Source organism: Gracilinanus agilis, chromosome 4 (genome assembly GCF_016433145.1).
Source record: "Gracilinanus agilis isolate LMUSP501 chromosome 4, AgileGrace, whole genome shotgun sequence".
Lineage (NCBI taxonomy): Eukaryota > Metazoa > Chordata > Mammalia > Didelphimorphia > Didelphidae > Gracilinanus > Gracilinanus agilis.
In genome coordinates, this window is record NC_058133.1 from 361,901,702 (window position 1) to 361,923,650 (window position 21,949).

Sequence of the window (21,949 nt, forward strand, 5' to 3'; positions counted from 1 at the left end):
GAACCCAGAGTTGACTGAAACAGCTATTCTCAGCCCTTGTTTGTATGGAAGTTTTTCCTTAAATAGAGAGGAAACCTACCTCTTTATAATTTCCACTGATTGGTCCCACTTTTGGTCCCTGTGATCCTAAAGAATGAGTTTAATCCCCCTTTCATGTGACAACTCTTTAAGTATTTGAAAATAGCTATCATTGTAGTTGTATTTTATTCAGGGATCAGATTATTTTAAAGTATTAATTTCCAGGGCGGAAAAGAGAGCTCATGTGGGATTTGAACCTGGGACCTCTTGCACCCTAAGCAAGAATCATACCGCTAGAAATGAAGAAACAGATCCTGAAAGAAATAAAAGTTGTGTGACCTATAGAAACCAAAGAGATACATTTTACTATTCTACATAACATTAAATGTTATCAAATGAAGCTTGCTGCCCTGTATCATTTGTCCTCACTTCCAGGCTCAGATACAAAAAGAGCTACTGGGGGCAGCTGGGTAGCTCAGTGGATTGAGAGTCAGGCCCAGAGATGGGAGGTCCTGGGTTCAAATCTGGCCTCAGACATTTCCCAGCTGTGTGACCTTGGGCAAGTCACTTGACCTCCATTGCCTACCCTCACCACTCTTCTGCCTAGGAGCCAATACTCCGAGACAGAAGGTAAGGGTTTAAAAAAAATTAAATTAAAAAAGAGCTACTATTAGATTTTGATCATTGAAATTTATAGTCAGTAATATTTTGAGAGGACAGACCATTTTCTGAGAGGCAGCTAGGTGGCTCAGTAGTTAGTGTGCCAGGCTAGGAATCAGGAAGATTCATCTTACTCAGTTCAAATCTGGCCTCAGACACTTTCTAGCTGTGTGACTCTGGGCAAGTTATTTGGCCCTGTTTGCCTCAATTTTCTATAAAACATTTTAGAGAAGAAAATGGCAAACCATTCCAGTGTCTTTGCCAAGAAGACCCCAAGTGAAATCACAAAGAGCTGAACACAACTGAAACTGAACAACAAACCTTTTTCTGAAGTGTTGGATACCACCAGTTAGCAGGTTGCAGGGACCTATGTCTTGAGAGCCAGTATAATCTACTATTTCTTCTTGGACCTAGGCTAACTCTGCTGTGCCTCTTGGTGACTGGCCTGCCAACTACCCCCCTCCACTGGAATGGAACATTTCCCCCAGCATACTTCCTCATTGTCTCTAAAGATAGCAACAATTTTGAGCAAGACCTAGAGATTTTATATTTTCCATTAGCTAATTGTTAGAATAAAAACACTGGATTTGAAGTACATACATTTAGCTTCAAACCCCAGCTTTGCTTTTTTTTTTTTTTTTTTTTTTTGTCAGTGTGACTTTGAACAAGGCATTTCTCTTAGTCTTTCTTAACAGCAAAGTAAAGGAGTTAGATTAGATGCCAGCTCTCAATATGATCCTATTATTCTTGTGGTGGTATCTCTCATTATAATGTCCATTTCAGGTCGTAAAAAGAACAAAGGGCAAAAATATCAGATTTTTAAAAACGTGTGAGGTGCAAACAGGCAATTCAATACTGTAACCATTCTCTGCATTCTCATATGCCTGTCTTTTTGCTTCTGGTATGTTTTGAATATGAGAAAATATTGCTAGTGCAAAGGTGCCTGTCAATCTGGCCATTGTGCAATATTTCTGCCCTCTCCCTTCCTGCCCTTGTCTGCATTTATGTAATTTTCCATACCAGATGAATACAGTAAGGGTCATAGTTCTTACAGTCAATAAGACTCCTGATTTAGCAGTATGCAAAAGGCAATACAGCAACCTAAAATTTTATAAAAAGAAATGGATTAATTTATCCTAAGATCTACCCTATACAAACATCATGGAAGTAACATGGCCTAGTAGATGGTGCTGAGGGCTTAGAGGTCAGGGAAGACCCAGATATAAAATTCTGCCTGTAACAGTTACTAGCTAAATGGTCCAGAAGTCACTAGCAAAGCAAAGCACATGGGATTGTTATCTTTTCTTTTTGTCCCTTGTCCTTGCTACTTCCTGAATACCCACCTTCTTTTCTATCTCATATTTCTTGGATGATACCAATTTATGCTACTTCTTTTGTGTAGGTCCTCATTTGAAATGTGTTGCAGCCTACATAAACCTGCGATCTCTCCCCTGGAACTTATGAAACAAAATCAAGAACATTCACTGCAAATTAACCTTGGTGTAATTTTCAAGTTGATATTTCTTCAAGTTAAGGGAAACTATCCAATCCAAGAAGCATTTATTAAGTGCCTTTTATATGCTAGACACTGTGTTAAGCACTGAGAAAGACATTCCTTGCCCTCAAGGAGCTTTACAATCTAATGGGTATAGATAACTCACAAAAAAGAGGCAGGAAAAATGAGGGGAGAACACCCGGAGGTATCTGGCTTGGGGGCATCTTGTTTCACAGGGTTGAAACCAGGCAAAGCAGCAGATGCTAAGTAGAAGTGAACTAAAAGTTCAGTTTGTGCCCTTAATAAAGGAAGAAGAGTATTTTTTTTCCAAGTGCCATATGTTACCTTTTAAAATTGGTTTAATATTCTAAGGCATGAAATGAGAGCTTGGCTAATTTTAACCTTAAGTACCTCCATCTTGATTTTAAGCAATTAATGAACGACTTTAATTTTCTATAAAAACAGAATAACAATGTTGAAGAATTCTCTATATTCTATATCAGTAGTTCTCATAGTTTTCTCTCATACCTTTTATACTCTTAAATATTATTGATGACCCAGACACATTTTGTTATGTGTGTTATATTTATTATTGAAAATTAAAACCAATTTTAAAATATATTAGCATGAATATATATTTTTGTGGAAAATAATTTTTTTCAAAACAAAAATCAATTAGAAAAGTGGCATTGTATTACACATTTTTGCAAATCTCTTTATTGTCTGGCTTAATAGATGGCAGCTGGATTCTCATCTATGGTTTTATATTCAATCTGTTAAGATGTTGTTTTGGCTGAAATATATAAAGAAAATCTAGCCTGACACATATATGAAGATGGAAAAAGGGGGGCAGTATTTTTATTAAAAAATACCATCAATATTATTATTATGAAAATAGTTTTGAAAATTTTTGAAAGGGTCTCAGGAACTCAAATCCCAGGGACACTAGGTTCATACTTGAACACTGATGCTTAAATCATGTTTGAACAGATACAGGTAATATGAGAACTTCTATCATCCATATTCTGCTTTAATTGACTATAACAGGTGCAATAGAACAAAAATGTTGGCTTTATCATGGCAAGTATTTCTGACACCTCATAGCAATATTAATTGATACTCTTGTTTTGTTTTGTTTTCTCTTCTTTTCTTTTTTTAAAGGTTAGATCTTTTGAATTTGGGCTTTACCTTGTTGAAATCACTTCAGTTAAGGTTTGGCCTCTCAGTTTTTCCATTCAGAAATTCAGTGATTTTAAACGTGGTAATAAAACTATTTTATAAATCATTATTCCAAGTGATTCATTTGCCCTTTGGTCCATCCATTTTACCAAAACTGAAATTTTTCTTACCATTCATCAGGGAGCCCCTCTTTCTTAGGATCTTGGTAGCTAGAAGTTCTAATAAAGAGTCAAAAGGTAACTAAAGTAGAATAAAATTATCTTAATGTTGATTATGATGATGATGATGATGATAATAATATTGTGCCTTAGAGTTTACAAAGATTTGCAGATCTTATTTGATCATTAAAAATATATATGTTTATATGTATATACACACACACATATATATATATATATATAAAATTTTTTTAAATAAATTTTTGATGCAAAAAGTGCTGGGATTTGGACTCAAAGGCTCCTGGATTTGGGTCCCTGTTCTGCCACTGTGTAGTCTTGATGAATTTTTCAAACATTTTTGTGCCTTAGTTTCCTTAACTGTGAAATAAGAAGATTGGACTATATGATCTCTGAGTTCCCTCCTGGCTCTGAATCTGATCATAAATCTAGAGAGAAACTGAAGAAAAACTGTCATCTTTTAGCCTCCTCTTCATTGCCTTTTCATAGTTCCTTATCTTAGTGTATTCCTAGCTTTTCCTGTAATTCAAAAGATAGTTGTTATTACTTCCTCAATACACTTCCCTGTTGCCTTGTGAGCACTATTTTATTATATTCTTTTACTTGTTTAGTCTAGAAAACAGTCCAAAAGAGAATGGAGTCATTTCTGTTCTACTTGAAAACCATTTAGTGCCAATTCAAATCAAATGAAATGAGCAGCTATTATGATTTCTAAATAAATGACGTAATAGAGCTATAATAAAACCTAACTATTTAAAAAACAAAAATCTCCAACAGCAAAACAGCAAGGTAAAACTTGGAACTATCCATTCTTTTCATATTTCAAGGAATATCCTAATTAATTCTTCCAAAAAGTCAAGGATTATTTTATTATCCCTCTGTTATGTGTATGTTTATTTTAGAGGACTTTCACACAGTGTAGAAGAAATGATATAGTACTTAGTGATTTGGAAACCCATATGGACATCTTTTAAAGTCTTGTTGAGATATGTTAGTTTTTAGTTTGATTTGATTGATTCAGTTAAGCTTGAAATAAAAGGAGATTTTCACATCAAGATGATCAAAGAAAGTACTCACTTGATTTCTTCCCTTTTGCCCTTCCCTATTCTCATACCTCCTCCCAGCCCCTACAAAATTTTACTCTACCTAGCCTCTTGAAACCATGGTGGCTCTTTGACTAGAGGCTGTATTGAATGTTAGTCAGACTCCTCTTCAGTGTACTATAGCTGAGAGTAGGAGCAAAAGTCAGCCCAGTTATTCATTCCTAGGAGCTAGAGTAATAGTTGTCTAAGGTAAAAGTTCAATTTCTCATCCAAACTAGTTAAGATCTTAGGATGAGAACTTGGTGAATCTAGTTATACTAGAATAAAACAATTCAAATTTGGAGGTGGCATGAACACTTTAGCTTTAAGGCCATTGTGGAGAGACGTCTTGTTTCTGTAACCAAGTCCCCTTTTGATTGGGTCCAAAATGAATCCATCTTATACCAACTTCTGCCCTCTCCTTGAAGTTCTCATGTATTTTCTTTTTTTCTTTTTTGAACCCTTACCCAATACTGTGTATTGGCTCTAGGGCAGAAGAGTGGTAAGGGTAAGCAATGGGGGTCAAGTGACTTGCCCAGGGTCACACAGCTGGGAAGTGTCTGAGGCCAGATTTGAACCTAGGACCTCCCATCTCTAGGCCTGGTTCTCAATCCACTGAGCTACCCAGCTGCCTCTATATTTTCTTTTTAAAACAGGGAAAACTGAAAAACACTGAACAGAGAGCGACTGCATATATATTCTGATAAAATTCACTGTTAGATTTTTCTCTTTCATACTATTTTTCTACCTCCTTGATGTCATCTACATAATTATCAGTATAGAAGCTTTTCTGTCTCTTTGGGTTCCATTTTCCCTGCCTTTTGACTCCCTTCATGATTTGTGAAAAGTTTTCACCTTACTAAGCAGTATTACCAGAAAGGAAAAATCAACAATTAAACAATCCAGCTGTACCCAAATCCTAGAATTTCAGAATCATGGAATGTTTAATGCTAGAAGAGACTCTTAAAGGTATTCTCATTCAACTCTTTCATCTTAAGATGTGGGAAAAGAGGCCCTGAATGAGAATGTGACTTCAGTTAAAAAATCATCCCCTACTTACATTTAGCCACTGAATTTTAAGATGCTGAATAAAAATGAAATCTTATTAGCAAATTAATGATGGGCTACTTTAATATAGTCCCTTTAAAAAGCTAAACCTTCTTTCTTACAATTCAGTATTAAAAATGTTATTTTTAAAATTAGAAGTGTTAGTAGACTTCTCTCTAAGGGAAGCAAATTTTCCTACAGCTCCCTATTTTTTCTGGAGGCATATTTTAAGGATATTTTTACTCTCATGAAAAAGTTGGTCCAACTTACACAAATATGCTTTTCCAGCTGCCCTACTGCAGAAAGCACCCTTCAATAACAGAAAGACAGTATTATTTTATTTTTTGAAATACAAATATGTGCAGGCTGATTTAATAAATACTAATAAATTATTCCTTGTATTTTAGAATATTGTAGTAGGTATGAAATCACTTTTACTTTGGATGGAAAATGAGATAATATATTAATGCATTTGGAAACTTTAAATTGCTATATAAGAGTCTGTTGAGATTATTAAACCAGTAAAGGACCTAACATAAAGGTAGACTATATAAAAATAACAGAAGTATTTAGTTTACTTTTACAATGTAAATCAGCATTGTGTAAATAGAGAACAACCTTTTACAGTATAATGTAATCTATAGTAGCTTTGGATTGTTTCTTAGAGTAAAATTTTGTCATGTGATGTTTCTTGGCATTTATAGTTTGGGGTGAAAGCCAACCCTTCAGAGACTGTTTACTTTCTCCTAGGCACATTTCCTCCTTGTTCTAATACCAACAATTTGGAGAGTTGCCATAAAGTAGAAAGTGATGCCTATGTCTGGGACCACATGATTTATGGAGCTGGGCTCCATAGGCAGGGATAATTGAGTGTAGTGGACTAAATCTTGCAATGGTAGCTCAAGAAATACATCCTAGCTCTGTTGCTAACTAGGAGTGCAACCTCAAGAAAGTCACTTAACTTCTTTCTGCCACGTTTTTCTTATTTGCTAAATGAAAAGGTTGAAGCTGATATTTTCTAAGGTCTTTAGCTCAAAGTTTCATGTTCATATAAGATGTGACTAATAACTACAGTGGGAATTAATTGAATCAAGAGTTACATGGTTCAGAGTCATCATCTTGGGAGGCTACATATTTGTTTCAAAAATACTACCATTGCTTTAAAACATTTTTGGAGTCACTGTTTTGGAATTAGCTAATGAGCCACTTTATGAATAACACAAAAAACCATAATATTTAATAATTTTTAAAAAACAAATATAAATAAGATTTTTTAAATCTTGCTAACCAGACTTGACCACTAGAGTTGCTTCAAAACTTTTTTCACTATTTCTAAAAATCATATCTGTCTTCAAAGAGAGATTTGCTACCCTTGAAGATAGTTATATATTGCTTCAGTGAAAGCAATTACAAAAAATGTGTCAAACCATAATAGCATCTTTGGCATAAGTGTAAAGCTTCTCCAAGAGATTGTTCTGAAGAGCAACACTGTATTCATTTGTAGATGTTATAGAAAAAATATTCATATGTATACAAATACACATATATACACATATGTATTTTAAATCAGTTACATTACATAAATTCACACCTCTTACATTTTACCATCCAATCATGTTTTTTCTATGAAAATGGCTATTCAAATTTTTAATGTATCATTTTCTAATTGAAAATGAAATCTTTTGTAAGTAAAACAACACTTAACTGCTACCTGTTTCCTAACTAATCTTCAACTATTGACAATAACTGTTTTGAGGGAAGCAGCTACGTGTAGCAATGGATAGAGTGACATGCTTGGAGTTGGAAAGACCTGAGTTCAAATGTGAGCTCATACGCTTACTGACTTGTGACCCTGGACAAGTTATTTAACCAATTCACTTTAATTTCCTCCTCTGTAAAAACAGCTGGAGAAGGAAATGACAAATCACTCTAGTATCTTTGCCAAGAAAACCCTAAATGGGGTCATGAAGAGTCAAACACAACTGAACAGATTTTATCAGATCTAGGTTTTAGTCATACTCTGCCAATAATCAATCTGCATTATTTGGGCAAACCACTTAACAGGACTTCAGTGGCTTCATCTGTAAAATGGAATTTGGACAAAATGATCTCTTCCATCTCTGATATCTTTTGTACCTATCCATAATCCTGGCTCTATCTGCAAGGATCATAGGTTTAGAGGTGGAAGGAAAAACAGAACCATCTAGTTTTACCCTCTCGTTTTACAGAAGAGGAAATTGGGACCTAACAACATGAAATGCCTTGCTCAAAGCCACACAGTAAGTAACAGAGGTGGGATTTTAACTGAAGTCCATGACTCCAAATCCAGCATTTTTTCCACAACTGAACCTTTTCTTAGAAGTTTTTTTTTGAGAACATGCAACTAGTTATAACTATGGTCCCACCACATTATTAGCTGGTCCTCAGTTCTTACACAACCTAGCTTCTCATGTATAAGGTGTTCTGTTTTCTCTTCCTTTTCTCTTTTTAGTAAAAGAAAGGGGGGGAAATCACAACTCCCAAGTCTGTACAAAAATCCCTAAATGATTTTATCCTAACTCCTACCTAACCCCTGCTTTTTGAACATGGATGCCAGACCCTGGTACAAAATCCTAATTTGCAGCCTGTGCTCAAGGTTAGCCATTAACCTTCCCAGCAGGCTCTTAGCATGTTTCCAAGTCACTTCTATTTTTTTTTTAAAGGAGATTGGGTCTTTTTTTTTGCATTCTGAACTTAACTTTGTAAAAACATATTTGAGCAGGAAATAGATTTCAAGAAGAAATAAATAGTAGTTGTATATATCTTACTTGTAAAGACTATTGCTAGAAAATCACTTTCCTTTCTTTAAGGAGTAAAATAGCTTATGTCTAATCTTTGTGTAATGAATGAACAAGTTTGTGAAAAGAATGTTCAGAACTCAGTATAAATGATAGAATGTGTAGATGTCACTTATATGGCATTTGTGCTTCTTTGCCATCTTTGACCTATTTGCATATTGTGTTGATTTCTGTCACTGTTGAATTTTACAGTGCCTATCAAGGGAAGACCTTTCATTATTAGAGGGGAAATGAGGTGATATATGCAAAAGTATTTTTAATGACATGTTAATTTTTTTAAACTAGCAATAGATCTGACATATGAGTAAGTAGTCTAAAAATAACCCCCCCCAAGACTGAGTGCCATGCCCACCTTGCCCAGTGACCCTGTGCCTGATGTGCCTCATCCTCCTACCCTTTACCCCATAGAAGGGAGGGAGAAAGTGCTCCCATTGGGCTGCTCAGTGGAGGGGAGATGTGAAAAAATGTCATCAGTCTTGGTGGAGAGGGGAAGGGGAACAGCTCTGCCTGAGTCCCTCTGCCTTTCTAGCAACAAACTCGAGGTGAGGGGGGCAGAGCAGGAAGGCAGCTGCGTGCCCACAGAGAGGACACTGTGTGCCATCTTTGGCACCCATGCCATTAGGTTTGCTATCACTGGAACAATTGCAACTGCCTCCTATTTGATATCTTTGCATCTAATCTCTCCTTTTTCTACTTTATCCACCATATGGACATCAAACTGATATTCCTAAAATCAGATATGGGCATGTCGTCTTCCCCTCTCCCAACCTAAAAACCCTATTATCTTTAGGGTAAAAAATAAAAGTTTCACAATAGAGTTCCTACCTGTCTTCCTAGTCAACCTCTTATAACTCCCATTCATATATTCTGTGCTAACAAAATTAGCCTATTAGCTATTTCAGAGTGTGCAAGTAGGAAATGGAATGTCATTTCAAAGATGGTTGTCCACATCTTCTTCCTTTACCTCTTAGAATTCAATCCTTCCTCACCTTTACCCTCTTAGAATCTCTGGCTTCCTTTAAGACACAGCTCAGGTACCATTTCCTACACAAGATCCTTTCCTGATCTCATGTTTAACAAAATGACTACGTGTTATTTCCTAAGTATTTTGTATTAGTTTAAATAGTCATGTGCTGTTTCCACCTCCCCACCCCAGTAGAATACAAGTTCTTTGAGGAAAAACAAAAACCCTTCCTATGCCCATACACTATTAAAAGTATATTATGTAAAGCTCAAGAAGTAATCCTTCCTCTGAAGTGAATGAGACTCTTCTGTAACCAGGGAAGCAACATAGTATAGTGGAATGGATACTCCATGGAGAGTCAAAAGACTCAAATTCAGGCCTGATTTTGACCTTTACTATACCTATGGCATTCATTTCTCAGTTTCTTCATACATAAAATCAGGGAGAATCCACATATCCTCTAATATCCCTCTTATTTCAAAATATATGATTCTGTGTTCCTAAGCTGAATCAGAGTATGGCATTTCATCCAATTTGAATCACCAATATGAATAAGAAGAACAAATGCCCTCTTCATTATTCTTGATAATAGATCTTCCTGGGGCTGAGAAGAAACCACCTATGAGCAAGGTAAAGCCTCTTTTGTATTTTTAGAAGACAGCAAACACCTCTCTATACATGCTTTCCCCTAGGGCTTGACCTTAGCCCAATACCCAAGGGTTTCCCATAACATGCAGGTTGATCCAAGTACATTGATCAACCAGTAAGTTCTGAGACAGACATAGGAACAAAGTCTCAAGGAAATGTAGACAAAAGAGATAAAGACAAAGAGACAGAGAAACAAAGACACTTTCTGCCCCGAGGGACCTCATTCTCCTTTTTTAAAAAATATTGTTCACTTCATTCAATATTTCCCAATTACATGTAAAAGAATTTTCAACAATCGTTTTTTTAAAATTTTGTATTCTAAATTCTCTCCCTCCCCTCAGTACTACTCCCTACCTTGAGAAAGCAAACATTATACATGTGAGATCATGCCAAACATTTTTATATTAATCATATTATCAAAGAAAACACAAAACAAAACTATAAAAATTAAAATTAAATATGATATCAGTAGTACAATAAAATAAGGGATTTGAAAAATGAAATTATTCATATCATAGCTGAAGTTTTATTATTAAATTGCTTTATTGATTGTGTTAATTAAATTTAGAGAAAGTAGTCCTGCCCAAGAAGTTCTTTCTAGTCCTTTCCTCAAAAGAAAAGATCTGGTTGTCATGTGCTGTGTGTTGCAAGTGAAATAAGGAAGAAAAGAGTTTGAAAGTTAAATGGGGGGAATTTTGCCTTGAAAGCAGCTTCCGTCTTCATTCTATCCCACTCTCAAATATGTTTCTGATAGAAAACCCCACAAGTCTTACAATGAAACAAGGCTGATTTTAGCTGGGCAAGGGAAAAAAGTGAGATTCCTTAGCTGTTATTTTTAGACTACTTACTATTATATCAAATCTATTTCTAGTTTAAAAAAATTAACATGTCATTAAAAATACTGCATTCAAGTCAATTATACTCTAGTTAAGAGGACAAAACTAACGCATATGAAACAACTAAAGAATGATTAAGTGCTTAAACTATGTGCCATCAACTTTATAAGTGCAATATTCTGCAAATTTCAGGGACATAAACCTTCAGAGTAAGCAAGAAGTGGCATAATAGAGTTAACTGCCAATTATTCTAAGGAATTGCAAGTCTCTAAGAAGTTCACCATCACTGGTTTAGGAGGTAGATGATGAGGCTTTGCAGAGGTTGTGTGAATGAAAAAGAAGAGGCTGATGGGAGAGATGTAGTAGTAAACTAAACAAGTCTAAGCCACTGAAAGTTGGGTATGAAGAAGAAGGAAAAGAGAAACAAAGAAGACTTAACTCTTCTTGCTCTTCCTTTTCCCTCCCCCACCCAACCTTATTGTAGATTTATTCTACATATTCAGTGGGAGTGAATTAGGTCCTCAGATCTTCTTTTACTTTTGTACCCTACCAATAATCCTCATTCATCTTTTTTACTTGTTTGTGTAGTAATGCCCTTTTTGAATTTCATCCTGATTTTTTAAAAACTTTCTTTTCAATTGGTTTGTTTTGTACTTTCTTTTGTCTCCCAGAATATTAATAACTCTTCTGTATTTCATGTCATCTGTATATCAGATTGTAAGCTGAAGAAAGGAACAGGCTAGGGATTCTTTTTTCAGATATGGGTTGGACCTGATGCATACTAAGATCACTTTCTAATTTTTAATTCAGCATTTTGAGAAAATTGCTAAAGAATAGTGGAAGGAAAACTGTTCAGTTCTGATTCTAGGAGGCAACCACTCTGTAACCTCACTCTGTTCGGATTGGGTTCTTCAGAGCTAAGACTATGATTTTTTGACCTTATCAGAGAGAATAGAAGTAAGACATGATCAGAAGACTTAATGAAAAAAGTAGAATACTTCTCTGGTATTCTACTCAATCTCTGTAGGATATCCTATCACAGAAGGAAATTAAATTGGTTTATCTTGATTATACTTCAAGGAAACTGTTGAATATATTTTGTGATCACTCAGTAAGTAGTCTCTTCTTATCTTAGAGACTGGTGAATTTCCAGGATCGTTTTCACATCACTCATCTTTCTACTAGCTCATATTGGCTCTTAATCTGACACTTCCCTTGTACTCTTGGGGACCATCTTACTGCTTATTGGAGAGGGTCGTTTGGTATACATTGGAGAGCTCTTTCCATTTCTATTAAAGGAGAAATCCCAGGACTTCTCATTCTTTCCCACTCTGATGCAGGACTTCATCATGCCCCCTCACTGAGTATCTTCCTTCTACCCCTACCTGCTTCTTTTTATGTGTTGCCTTCTTCCATTAGATTGTGAACTCCTTGAAGGCAGGGACTATTTTTTGCCCTTATTTGTAGCCCCAGTACTTGGCACAGTGCTTGGTGCAAAGTAGATGTGCTTAATAAGTGTGGATTGATTTATACCTGTTTTATTGATCTTAGCCAAAAGGTTGAGAAGCAACATGTGTCTTTTCTCTTTTAAAGAAGGGTGTACTCTTTGATCATTTACAATAGAAGGGACCTATTCCTGTCTTGCAATTCCTTAGAATAATTGGCAACTAACTCTATTATGCCACTTCTTGCTCACTCTGAAGGTTTATGTCTCTGAAATCTGTAGAATATTACGCTTTTAAAGTTGACGGCACATAGTTAAGCACTTAGTCATTCTTTAGTTGTTTCATATACGTTAGTTTTGTCCTCTTAACTAGAGTATAATTGATTTGAATGCAGGAACTTTCTTGTATTCTTCATAGTTCTTTTTTTTTTTTAAACCCTTGTACTTCGGTGTATTGTCTTATAGATGGAAGATTGGTAAGGGTGGGCAATGGGGGTCAAGTGACTTGCCCAGGGTCACACAGCTGGGAAGTGGCTGAGGTCGAGTTTGAACCTAGGACCTCCTGTCTCTAGGCCTGACTCTCACTCCACCGAGCTACCCAGCTGCCCCCTCTTCATAGTTCTTAACAGAGTTTAAGGCATGTTTTGGGATTTATTATAATTTTTTTATCCACTGTGCAAAGACATTGGCAAATAGTATATGAGATAAAGAGAAAAATCCAGAGCTAACTTATATTTTCCTTATATTATGAATAGCTGTAAGAATAGAGGGAAACAGTTTGTTTGAAGTTATATAAGTTCATGGAATAACCTAGAAAAAATAGTAATTAGAACATCCTATAATATGAAGGTGTTGCTTAATGAGATTTGGTTTCAGCAACATGAGCTATCAAAGATTTCCTAGTCTTCAGCTTTTACTATTTTTGTCAATCAACACTGATTGAGCAACCATCCAAAGATGCCCAGTACTATCTTAGGTGTCCTACCATTAAGTGCTGACAGTTTTTCATATGAGAGATGGGGCAGCTTAGCTTAGTAGATTGAGCCCTGAGCCTGGAACTCAAGAAAACCCGAGTTCAAAGCTGGCCTTAGACTCTTGCTAGCAGTGTGATCCTGGGCAAATAGCTTTAATCTTCTGCCTCAATTTCCTCATCCGTACAAAGGGGATAATGAATATTACATATATCTCAGCTTTGTTGTGAGGATCAAATAAAATAATGAATTGTAAAGTACTTAGCAAAATGCCTGGCACATAATAAGCTCTATATAAGTGTTAGCTGCTATTGTTGTTATTATTGTGATTATTATAATAAATGTACAGTAACAGATAGACCTACTATATAAAAACATAGTTAAAATCCATTTTACCCAACAGTGCCAGAATACACAACTCTATGCAACATGGCCCGTATGACCTCCAGAACCACACCTCCAACTGCTTATTGGACATTTCAAATTGGATGTCCCATAGACATCTACACCCCCTGTTACTCTTCTGTTTTTTTTTTTTTTAAGATCCTTACCTTATGTCTTTTTTTTTCCTTTTTGGGAAAACTTTATTTAATTAACTAATTTAGAATATTTTCCCATGGTTACTAGTTACTAGATTCATATTCTTTCCCTCTCTCTCCCCACTCCCTTCTGTAGCTGATGTGCAATTCTACTGGGTTTTACATGTGTCATTGATCAAGACCTATTTCTATATTATTGATATTTGCACTAGGCTTACTTTATGTCTTAAAAGTCAATAGTAACTATTGGATCTAAGGCAAAAGAGTGGTAAGGGCTAGGCAATGGGGGTCAGGTGACTTGCCCAGGGTCACACAGCTAGGACATGTCTGAGGTCAAATTTGAATCTAGGATCTACAGTCTGTAAACTGGCTTTCAATCCACTGAGCCGCCTAGCTGTCCCTTCCCTATTACTCTTGAAGACAGTCCCATCCTCACAGTCCCTCAGGCTCACAACCTAGTATCATCCTTGGCTGCACTTTTGATTTCACCTTTGCAACATCTCTCTGCAGAGAGTCCAATGACACCAGTCTCCTTTTTTCTTCACTTGAGTCATCTCTCAGTTCTGAGCATTTTCTCTGGCTGTCCCTCATTCCTAAAATGTTCTCTCTACTCATCTCCACTCCTTGGCTTCCCTGGCTTTCATCAAGACCCATTTAAAATCCCACCTTCTACAGGAAGCCTTTTCCAGCTCTCTAATTCTGTGCCTTCTCTCTGTTTATCTTGTATATAGCCTTTTTGTTCCTAGGTGTTTGCCTTTTATTTTTCTTCCTGTTCCCAACACTTAGCTGGCACAAAGTAGGTACTTAAATACTTACTGATTGACTGACTGTATAGGCTGGTGAGTGTTCTATAGTGAGAATGTTTTAAACTATTTGTTGTTTTACAGATTTATTAAATGAATAGTTACGATGAGTAGATTTGCATGTGGAAGGTACTTAAATGTTTACTGAATTGGATGTGTTAATAGGCTTTTCTCTGTTCAGTTTTTGTGCTTGTTTTTGACGGGTATTAGAATATTGAGAGATGAGATAGCATTTGACTTTCCTGGTGCCATACTTTCAGCTATTTCTCATCTTCTTGTCCAGAGTCCCAGAGTTCTGCATTCTAAAGATTCTCATGTCCCACAGATTTTTTAATTCACACAGGGAAAAAACAAAATCCAAACTAAAAACGGTTTCCAGATGCCTAGTACACTGAAGCATTTCATTTAAACAAACAAGTCTATATTTCTCGTTGAGGGCGACAATGGGTTTCTGTTTAAATATAATTTGTTTGACAATCCATCATGTTTTCTTAAGGTAGGAATTTGCCTGTAAAATTGGATCACTACTGGAAGATACTTTCTAAAGTTTATGAAAGAGAGCAGGTGAAAAATCAACCACTAATAGGGATAATTATTTTTCAAATAGCAATTTGGCAGGTATTCCTAGTCACATCAAAGGAATGAATAGCAATTCAGTCCACTGCCAACAATGAAGAATGCCTATTAAAAACTTAAGAGAATACATACTGTGAGTACTCCCAGAGGTAGATTAACATACTGAATGGAGTTAGGATTCAAATTCCCAATAAATTCTCTGAGGACATAAAATTATATCCCACATGACCTGCTTTAGGTATTTAGGACTTGTTTGGGACCCATATTCTCTGAAATGGTAACTAAATCTCATTTGTTCAGTGACAATAGTTCTGGGTATCTGGGTACCAATAGTGGCAGCTGCCACAGATCTTTTGTCCAGGATTTTAACTTAAATATATTTTGCACAAGAATTATTTAAGAAATATTTTAAATAAACCGATTTATTGGACATCTTTTTTTTAAAACCCTTAATAACTTCTGTTTTAGAATAAAAACTAAAAATAGGCTCCCAGGCAGAAGAATGGTGAGGGCTAGGCAATTGGGGTTAAGAGATTTGTTCAGAGTCCTATAGCTAGGAAGTATCTGAGGTCAGATTTGAATCCATGACCTCTCATCTCCAGGCCTGGCTTACTATCCACTGAACCACTGACTTGCCCCTCTTGGTAATACAAACCATGACACATCAACACACTGATATAAAAAACTTATCCTCCCCCTTTCCACTTCCACTGATCCTTCTTATCTCTAACCAATTTCACTAACTAGTGTATTCTGTACCACCAGAAATTTTATCCAACCTATACCTGCTGCTGTTGCTGCTAGTCTTCAGTCTCCCATGTTGTGTTGAAGTAGAAAAAAGCACAGAAAATGCTGATTCCAATCCTACTCTTTTACTTACCATGTGACCTTTGGACAAGCCACTTAGTCTTTTAAGGCTTCAGTTTCCTTATCTGCAAAATGAGGAACTAAATGAATCACTGAGGTTGGTTCTATCTCTAATTCTGTGCTTTTACAATCATCTAGGCATGATTTTGTCCAGATAATATTTTCTCTTTCTTATTCATCAAGTTGCTCATTAGGTCAGATATTTTGCTGATTAACTCCTAACTTGCCTTTCTGTCCTATTAACAAGCTAAAGGCATTGCCCTTTGTATGGCCTGTATGGCCCTATGTTACTAGTGGACAATTATAATTTCTTAGAGCATTTATTAACTGCCAAGTCATGGAGATACAAATATGATCAAATAAAAGTATCCTTTTTTCTTAAGGAGCTTTAATTTTAAGAAGACAAAACATAAAGCAGAATTGGAAAAAGGGGTGAGAAAAGGCTATCTATAGGGAGAACCCAGTTCTAGATTAGAAAGTAAACTGGATGTTCATTATTTAACACCTTTAGATAACTTCAGGATGGTGGTTAATATAAATAATAAGACAGAAGAAAGAAAAATCAGTTAAATAATTCCTGCCCTCAAGAAACTTATGATTTAGTTGTAGAAAAATATACCAGCACAATTTAAGTAACAATATAAGTTACAATTGCCAGGATAGAAGGATATCATGTCATTAAGTGACTAATTGCCAAACATATAACAGAAATTAGTGTGAGAGATCACTTGAAGAGGAAAGTAGTCAGGGAAAATGTAGGGGAGGTAGTAGCTGGGTCTGAAAGAGTGGTTATGGTTTAGAAAACTAGATTGTAAGGGAGAGTATGAGCAAAACCATAGAGGCTAAAAAGCGCAAACATGTTTAAGGGTCAGTGAGTAAATCAGTTTGGCTGGAGACTAGTGAAAACACAGGAGGATAGGAATAGTTAGTTTAGGAATTTGGACTTTATTCTGCAGGCAGAAAAGAGTAATCCATTATTTTGAGGAAGGGATTACCGTGATAAAAATGATATTTTTATTTACTTATTTATTTATATTCCTCCCAAAATAGTAGATTGGCTTGTTAACAGACAGGAGGATGACATTCTCTTTAACTCTGTGAGTTTTAAAATTAATATCCAATATTCTAAGTATTATATTTTAGAAGATTTATTAATAATAACTAACATAAAAAGCAAGAGTAAAAGTTGCTAACCCAGCCCCATTGAGAGAAGAGAGCGAGAGGGAAGAGTTACAGAGCTTATAAACAATACGTGACCACCGCAATGTAACGTGGTGGAGAGATTAAAAGGAATTCTGGGAAATACTGAAGGACTTCTGGGGAATGAAATCCAGGGTACAAAATTCTAATTAATACAACTCTTGACAGTCTGATACTAACATTTGCTAGAGTTTTTTGTCTCTCCATGGTCAATTTAATTATATTGCTCTAGTCATTTTGTGTGTTCTTTGAATTTTGTCAAAATGTTTATTTTAGGAATATTGATCCCAGTGGCATTATGAATCATAAATTGAACATGGGAAGGAACATAATGCCTGGTCTTTATATTTATTTATTATACAATCGTTTAGGAAAAGATTGTTAAAGACTTGGAGTGGTGGCAGTATGAATGGAAAAATACTGCCTCTACCACCAGCAGTGGGAATGGAAAGAAATGTAAGAGAGATTTGAGGCTGGATGGATGGCTAGTATATGCCTTGAATTCTGGTCAGGCAAAAGTTTGGCACATATATGATGAACCCTTAGGAAGGTTCCCAAGTTTTCTAGAGTAGTGATGCAGTCCAGGTCAGAAAAATGGAGTTGGATAAAGCTTCTGTGCAAGTCAGTATTAGGATTGAGTCCATGAGTAGCTGCTGCATTTTTAGCCTGGGTGAATTAGGAAAGGAGAGAGAAAGAGAGAAGAAGAACATAGAGAGATAGAAAAAAGGAGAGAGAGAGAGAGAGAGAGAGAGAGAGAGAGAGAGAAGAGATTATGGCAGTATGTGTACAGAGTGACTGATTGGATGTGGAGAAGGAGATGACTGACAGGAAGAAGTCAAAGGTGATTTAAATATAGCAGTTAAACCAAGTGGTGATTTTGGTGGGTAGCTAGAAATGTAAATATGGAGCGTAGAAGAAAGGGATAAGCTTTACAAATGTTTGGTTTTAGATGTATTGCCTGAAGGGACAGAAAGATAATTACAGAGAGGTGAAGAATTCCAGGACCCAGAATTTTACGGGATCCAGAAGAGCTAGCATCCTGCATTCCTTCTACTACCATATGGAAACAGCATTCTTAATCGTGTAGGTCACTGGGCCAGAGGGAAAATATGTTCTATGGACAGCCAGAGTTTGAGACCAAAGGCTTGGTGTGGTAAAACAAGTGAGTCTAATTGTGTGAAACAACTATTTCTTGATAATCTCATGATACTTTAATGATTTTAGAAGTGTGTTTAGGACCAGAAAGCAAGAATATGTTTAGTTTTTGTTGCTAGAATATTTGAGAGGTAGTGAAATAATAATGATATATCACATTTATATATTGTGTTGGGGTTTATAAAACACAATTCTGGTAATAGATAGTCTAAATATTACTATACCCACATTATAGATGAGAAAACTGGAGCTCAGGAGCAGTTAGTATGTAACAGTGCTAAGATTCACACCCAGTTCTATTTCCATGGCCAACATTATTTCCACAACATCCTACTGCACCACTGTCAGTGTTATAGAAAATAGTTTCAGATAGACAGTAAGTTAAGAAATGATGACCAGTTTTTTCATCAGAGACCAGCCCTGATCACATTGTTATCCTGAAACAAATGCATTATGGTAATAATTTGGCAGGAAATAGAGATGTTTTCCTTTTTTACTTATTAGTTTTATGACTTTGGGGCAAGACATTTAACTTCTCATGGCTTATCTATATAATGGGTAAGATAATCCTTGAATTTAGGGGCTATTGTGAGGATAAATTCACATATATATATATGTATATACATATACATATATATGTATGTATGTATATAAGTACTTCCTAAATCCATAGAGCGCTATGTAAATTTCAAATATTATATTATTCATTACTATGACCAGGAGCCTGGTGGGTGCTTTCTTGTTGGCAATTATCAACCAAGAATGATCTTTCCATAGCTTTAGAGAACACAGAGACAAACAATGAAATCTTTTTCACACAATATAATTGTTCTTTTAACATAATTTAAATATTCTTTGGACTGAAGGGACTGAACTTAACTACAAGATAGGAGACAGCTAAAGTCTTGATGCCAATGGACATGATAAAAAGTATACCAGATCACACTTTGACTTAATTCAACCCTTCCAGACATAATCAAGACTGAGAATGATTTCCAGAGGTTTTTGGCTGTGTCAGATGAAACTACTCAATAGGGTATTAAGTTTTAGAAACCCATGTTATATAAAAGGTTTGCTAAGTGGTTTCCTTTTTTGTCAAGAAGTTTAGTAGTTGGATTGCTTTGAAAAATGCCCAGTGAAATACAGTAATAATTCACATTTGTGTAACACTTCAAGGTCAATGAAAGGCTTATATCATGTATTTCTAATTCCATGAAGGACAATATTTTTCCTTATCCAAGCAACCAGAAAGATATTTTTCTAATTCTTCCCAATAATGGATTCCAAAGATGTAAAATAGTACAAATTAAATCAGTAATCCCACAGGTAGGAAGATTTAGGGAGAGGTGCGCTTTCTACCTTAGAAGAACCTTGTTAATTGTTCTTTTTGGGCTACATGGGTCTTTTAGTCCTTCCTAGAGGAGGCCCAAGCCCCTAAGACTGTATTGCAACAGAACAAGGTTTCTTTGAGGTCCTGGGAAATGAGTTTATCATTCTTATCATTAGTAACTATATTGGGGAAAAGTAGAGGCTCAGAGATGGTTAGGTACCACTTCTTAGGATGGAAGGGAATGGGAATAAAAGAGAAGGTGGAGGTGTTCAAGACTTCTTTCACTTTCATTTATTTATTTATTTGCTTGTTTGTTTATAAACCTCTACCTTATTTCTTGAAATCAATACTAAGTATAGGTTTCAAGGCAGAAGAGTGGTTAGGGCTAGGCAATTGAGGTTAAGTGACTTGCTGAGGGTCACACAGGTAGGAAGAGTCTGAAGCCTGGAGTTAAATCCAAGACCTCCTATCTCTAGGCCTGGCTCTCTACCCATTGAGCCACCTAGCTACCTTTGTTAATTTTTTATTGATTCCCTCCCCCCCCCATAGTTGTCCCTTTACCCTTCCTAGAGAACCATCTCATATAATAGAGAATATTTTTAAAAAAGGAAAAGAAAAACCCTTAAAACCCTGCCCGGCCCTTACAGAATGATTGAAGGGAGTTTCTTTTCATAGATCTCCTTTGGGGCCAAACTTGATCTTTGTAATTTTGCAACATTCAATTAGGACATATTTTTTCCAACAATGATTTGGATAAGCTCCTTGAGGTCTCTTTTTGTAACCTTAGGGTTTAGCACAGTGCCTAATACCTAGTAGGTGTTTAATAATATTTGCTGATTGATAATTAGCTTAGAGCAATGGGTTGGCACCCTTTTTGGTCCGGAGAGCCATAAAAGCCTGCGGAAGGAGGAGGATGGAGGTGGAAGGTGCTGGAATATGGGGTGGGGGCTGAAGGGCCCCCTGGGGCACATCCTGGGGCTCTGACCGGACTGGCCGGTAGGGAGGTGGAGCCAGATATGGCTCCAAAGCCATACTTTGCCGACCCCTGGCTTAGAGAGAAGAGAAGACTTAATGAGGTGCATGATAATTGTCTTCAAGTATTTGAAGAGTTATCTTGAAAGAAGGTATAGGCTTGTTCTGTGTGGCTCTAATAGAAAGAACTCTGAGTAATGGTTGGAGTAGTTTTAGACACGACATGAGGGAAAACTTCCAAATAATTTTCTCTAGTAGAATTTAGGCTACCTTCGGTTAGGAACTAGTTCATTTTTGCCCTTGTGTCTCTAGAGCCTAACATAGTGTATTTGCATATAGCAGGCACTTACATTCTTGTATTGAATTAGATTTGTCCTAAAATGGAATGGGCTGCCAGAGGAGACAATGAGTTCCTTCTTTTTCTTTTCCTTTTCCTTGTTGGAAGTGCAGTGGCTATTCATATCCCACTAATAATTAGCATGTAAGCTTTGATCTGCTCAGATTCTAACCTGGAACAATTTGTCCTTTCTTAGGTAACCTGGTGGCCCTAGGAGCCCACTGTATTCATTCTGTGGACCTAGTGCAAGACACATGATTGACTGAGATCAATATAGCTCAAAACTTTTGAACTTGAGATCCCCCAACCCCAGCTATGTTAGTAGCAGAGATGATAGATTTGGGCCTACACATTCAGCCTCTCTGAGGGCTTTTAAGCGAACCATGAGGGACCAATTATTAGGTATGATATAAAAGAGATTCTTATTCCCCTATACCTTAGAGTGGCTGCTGAGGTTCCTTCCAATTCTGAGGTCTTCTGAGTCACTTTTGGGGAGAGAATTCATGAGCCTGCCTATTTTTTTTTCAGTTTTTGATATCATATAAGTCATTTTTCACATGTGTGCTTATTGAAAAACTAACAGAATAATAAGTTAACATTTATATAGTACTTCTTATGTGCCAGGCACTATGCTAAGCACCTGACAATTATAATCTCATTTGATAAAATAACCCTGGGAGGTAGGTGCTATTATTATTCCCATTTTACAGAGGGGGAAACTGAGGAAAATTGAGGTTAAGAAAATTGACGCAAAAAAAGCTAGTAAATGTCTGGGGCCAGATTTGAACTTGGGTTCTCATAACTCCAGGCCCT

The 21,949-nt window shown here is 36.2% G+C and overlaps 1 protein-coding gene across 1 annotated transcript in view; it reads left to right on the forward strand.

Annotated features, from left to right (window-relative positions):
* Positions 1 to 21,949, forward strand: part of SLC16A10 (solute carrier family 16 member 10) — a 131,137-nt gene that overhangs the window by 86,762 nt on the left and 22,426 nt on the right. The gene's annotated exons all lie outside the window — the stretch shown is intronic.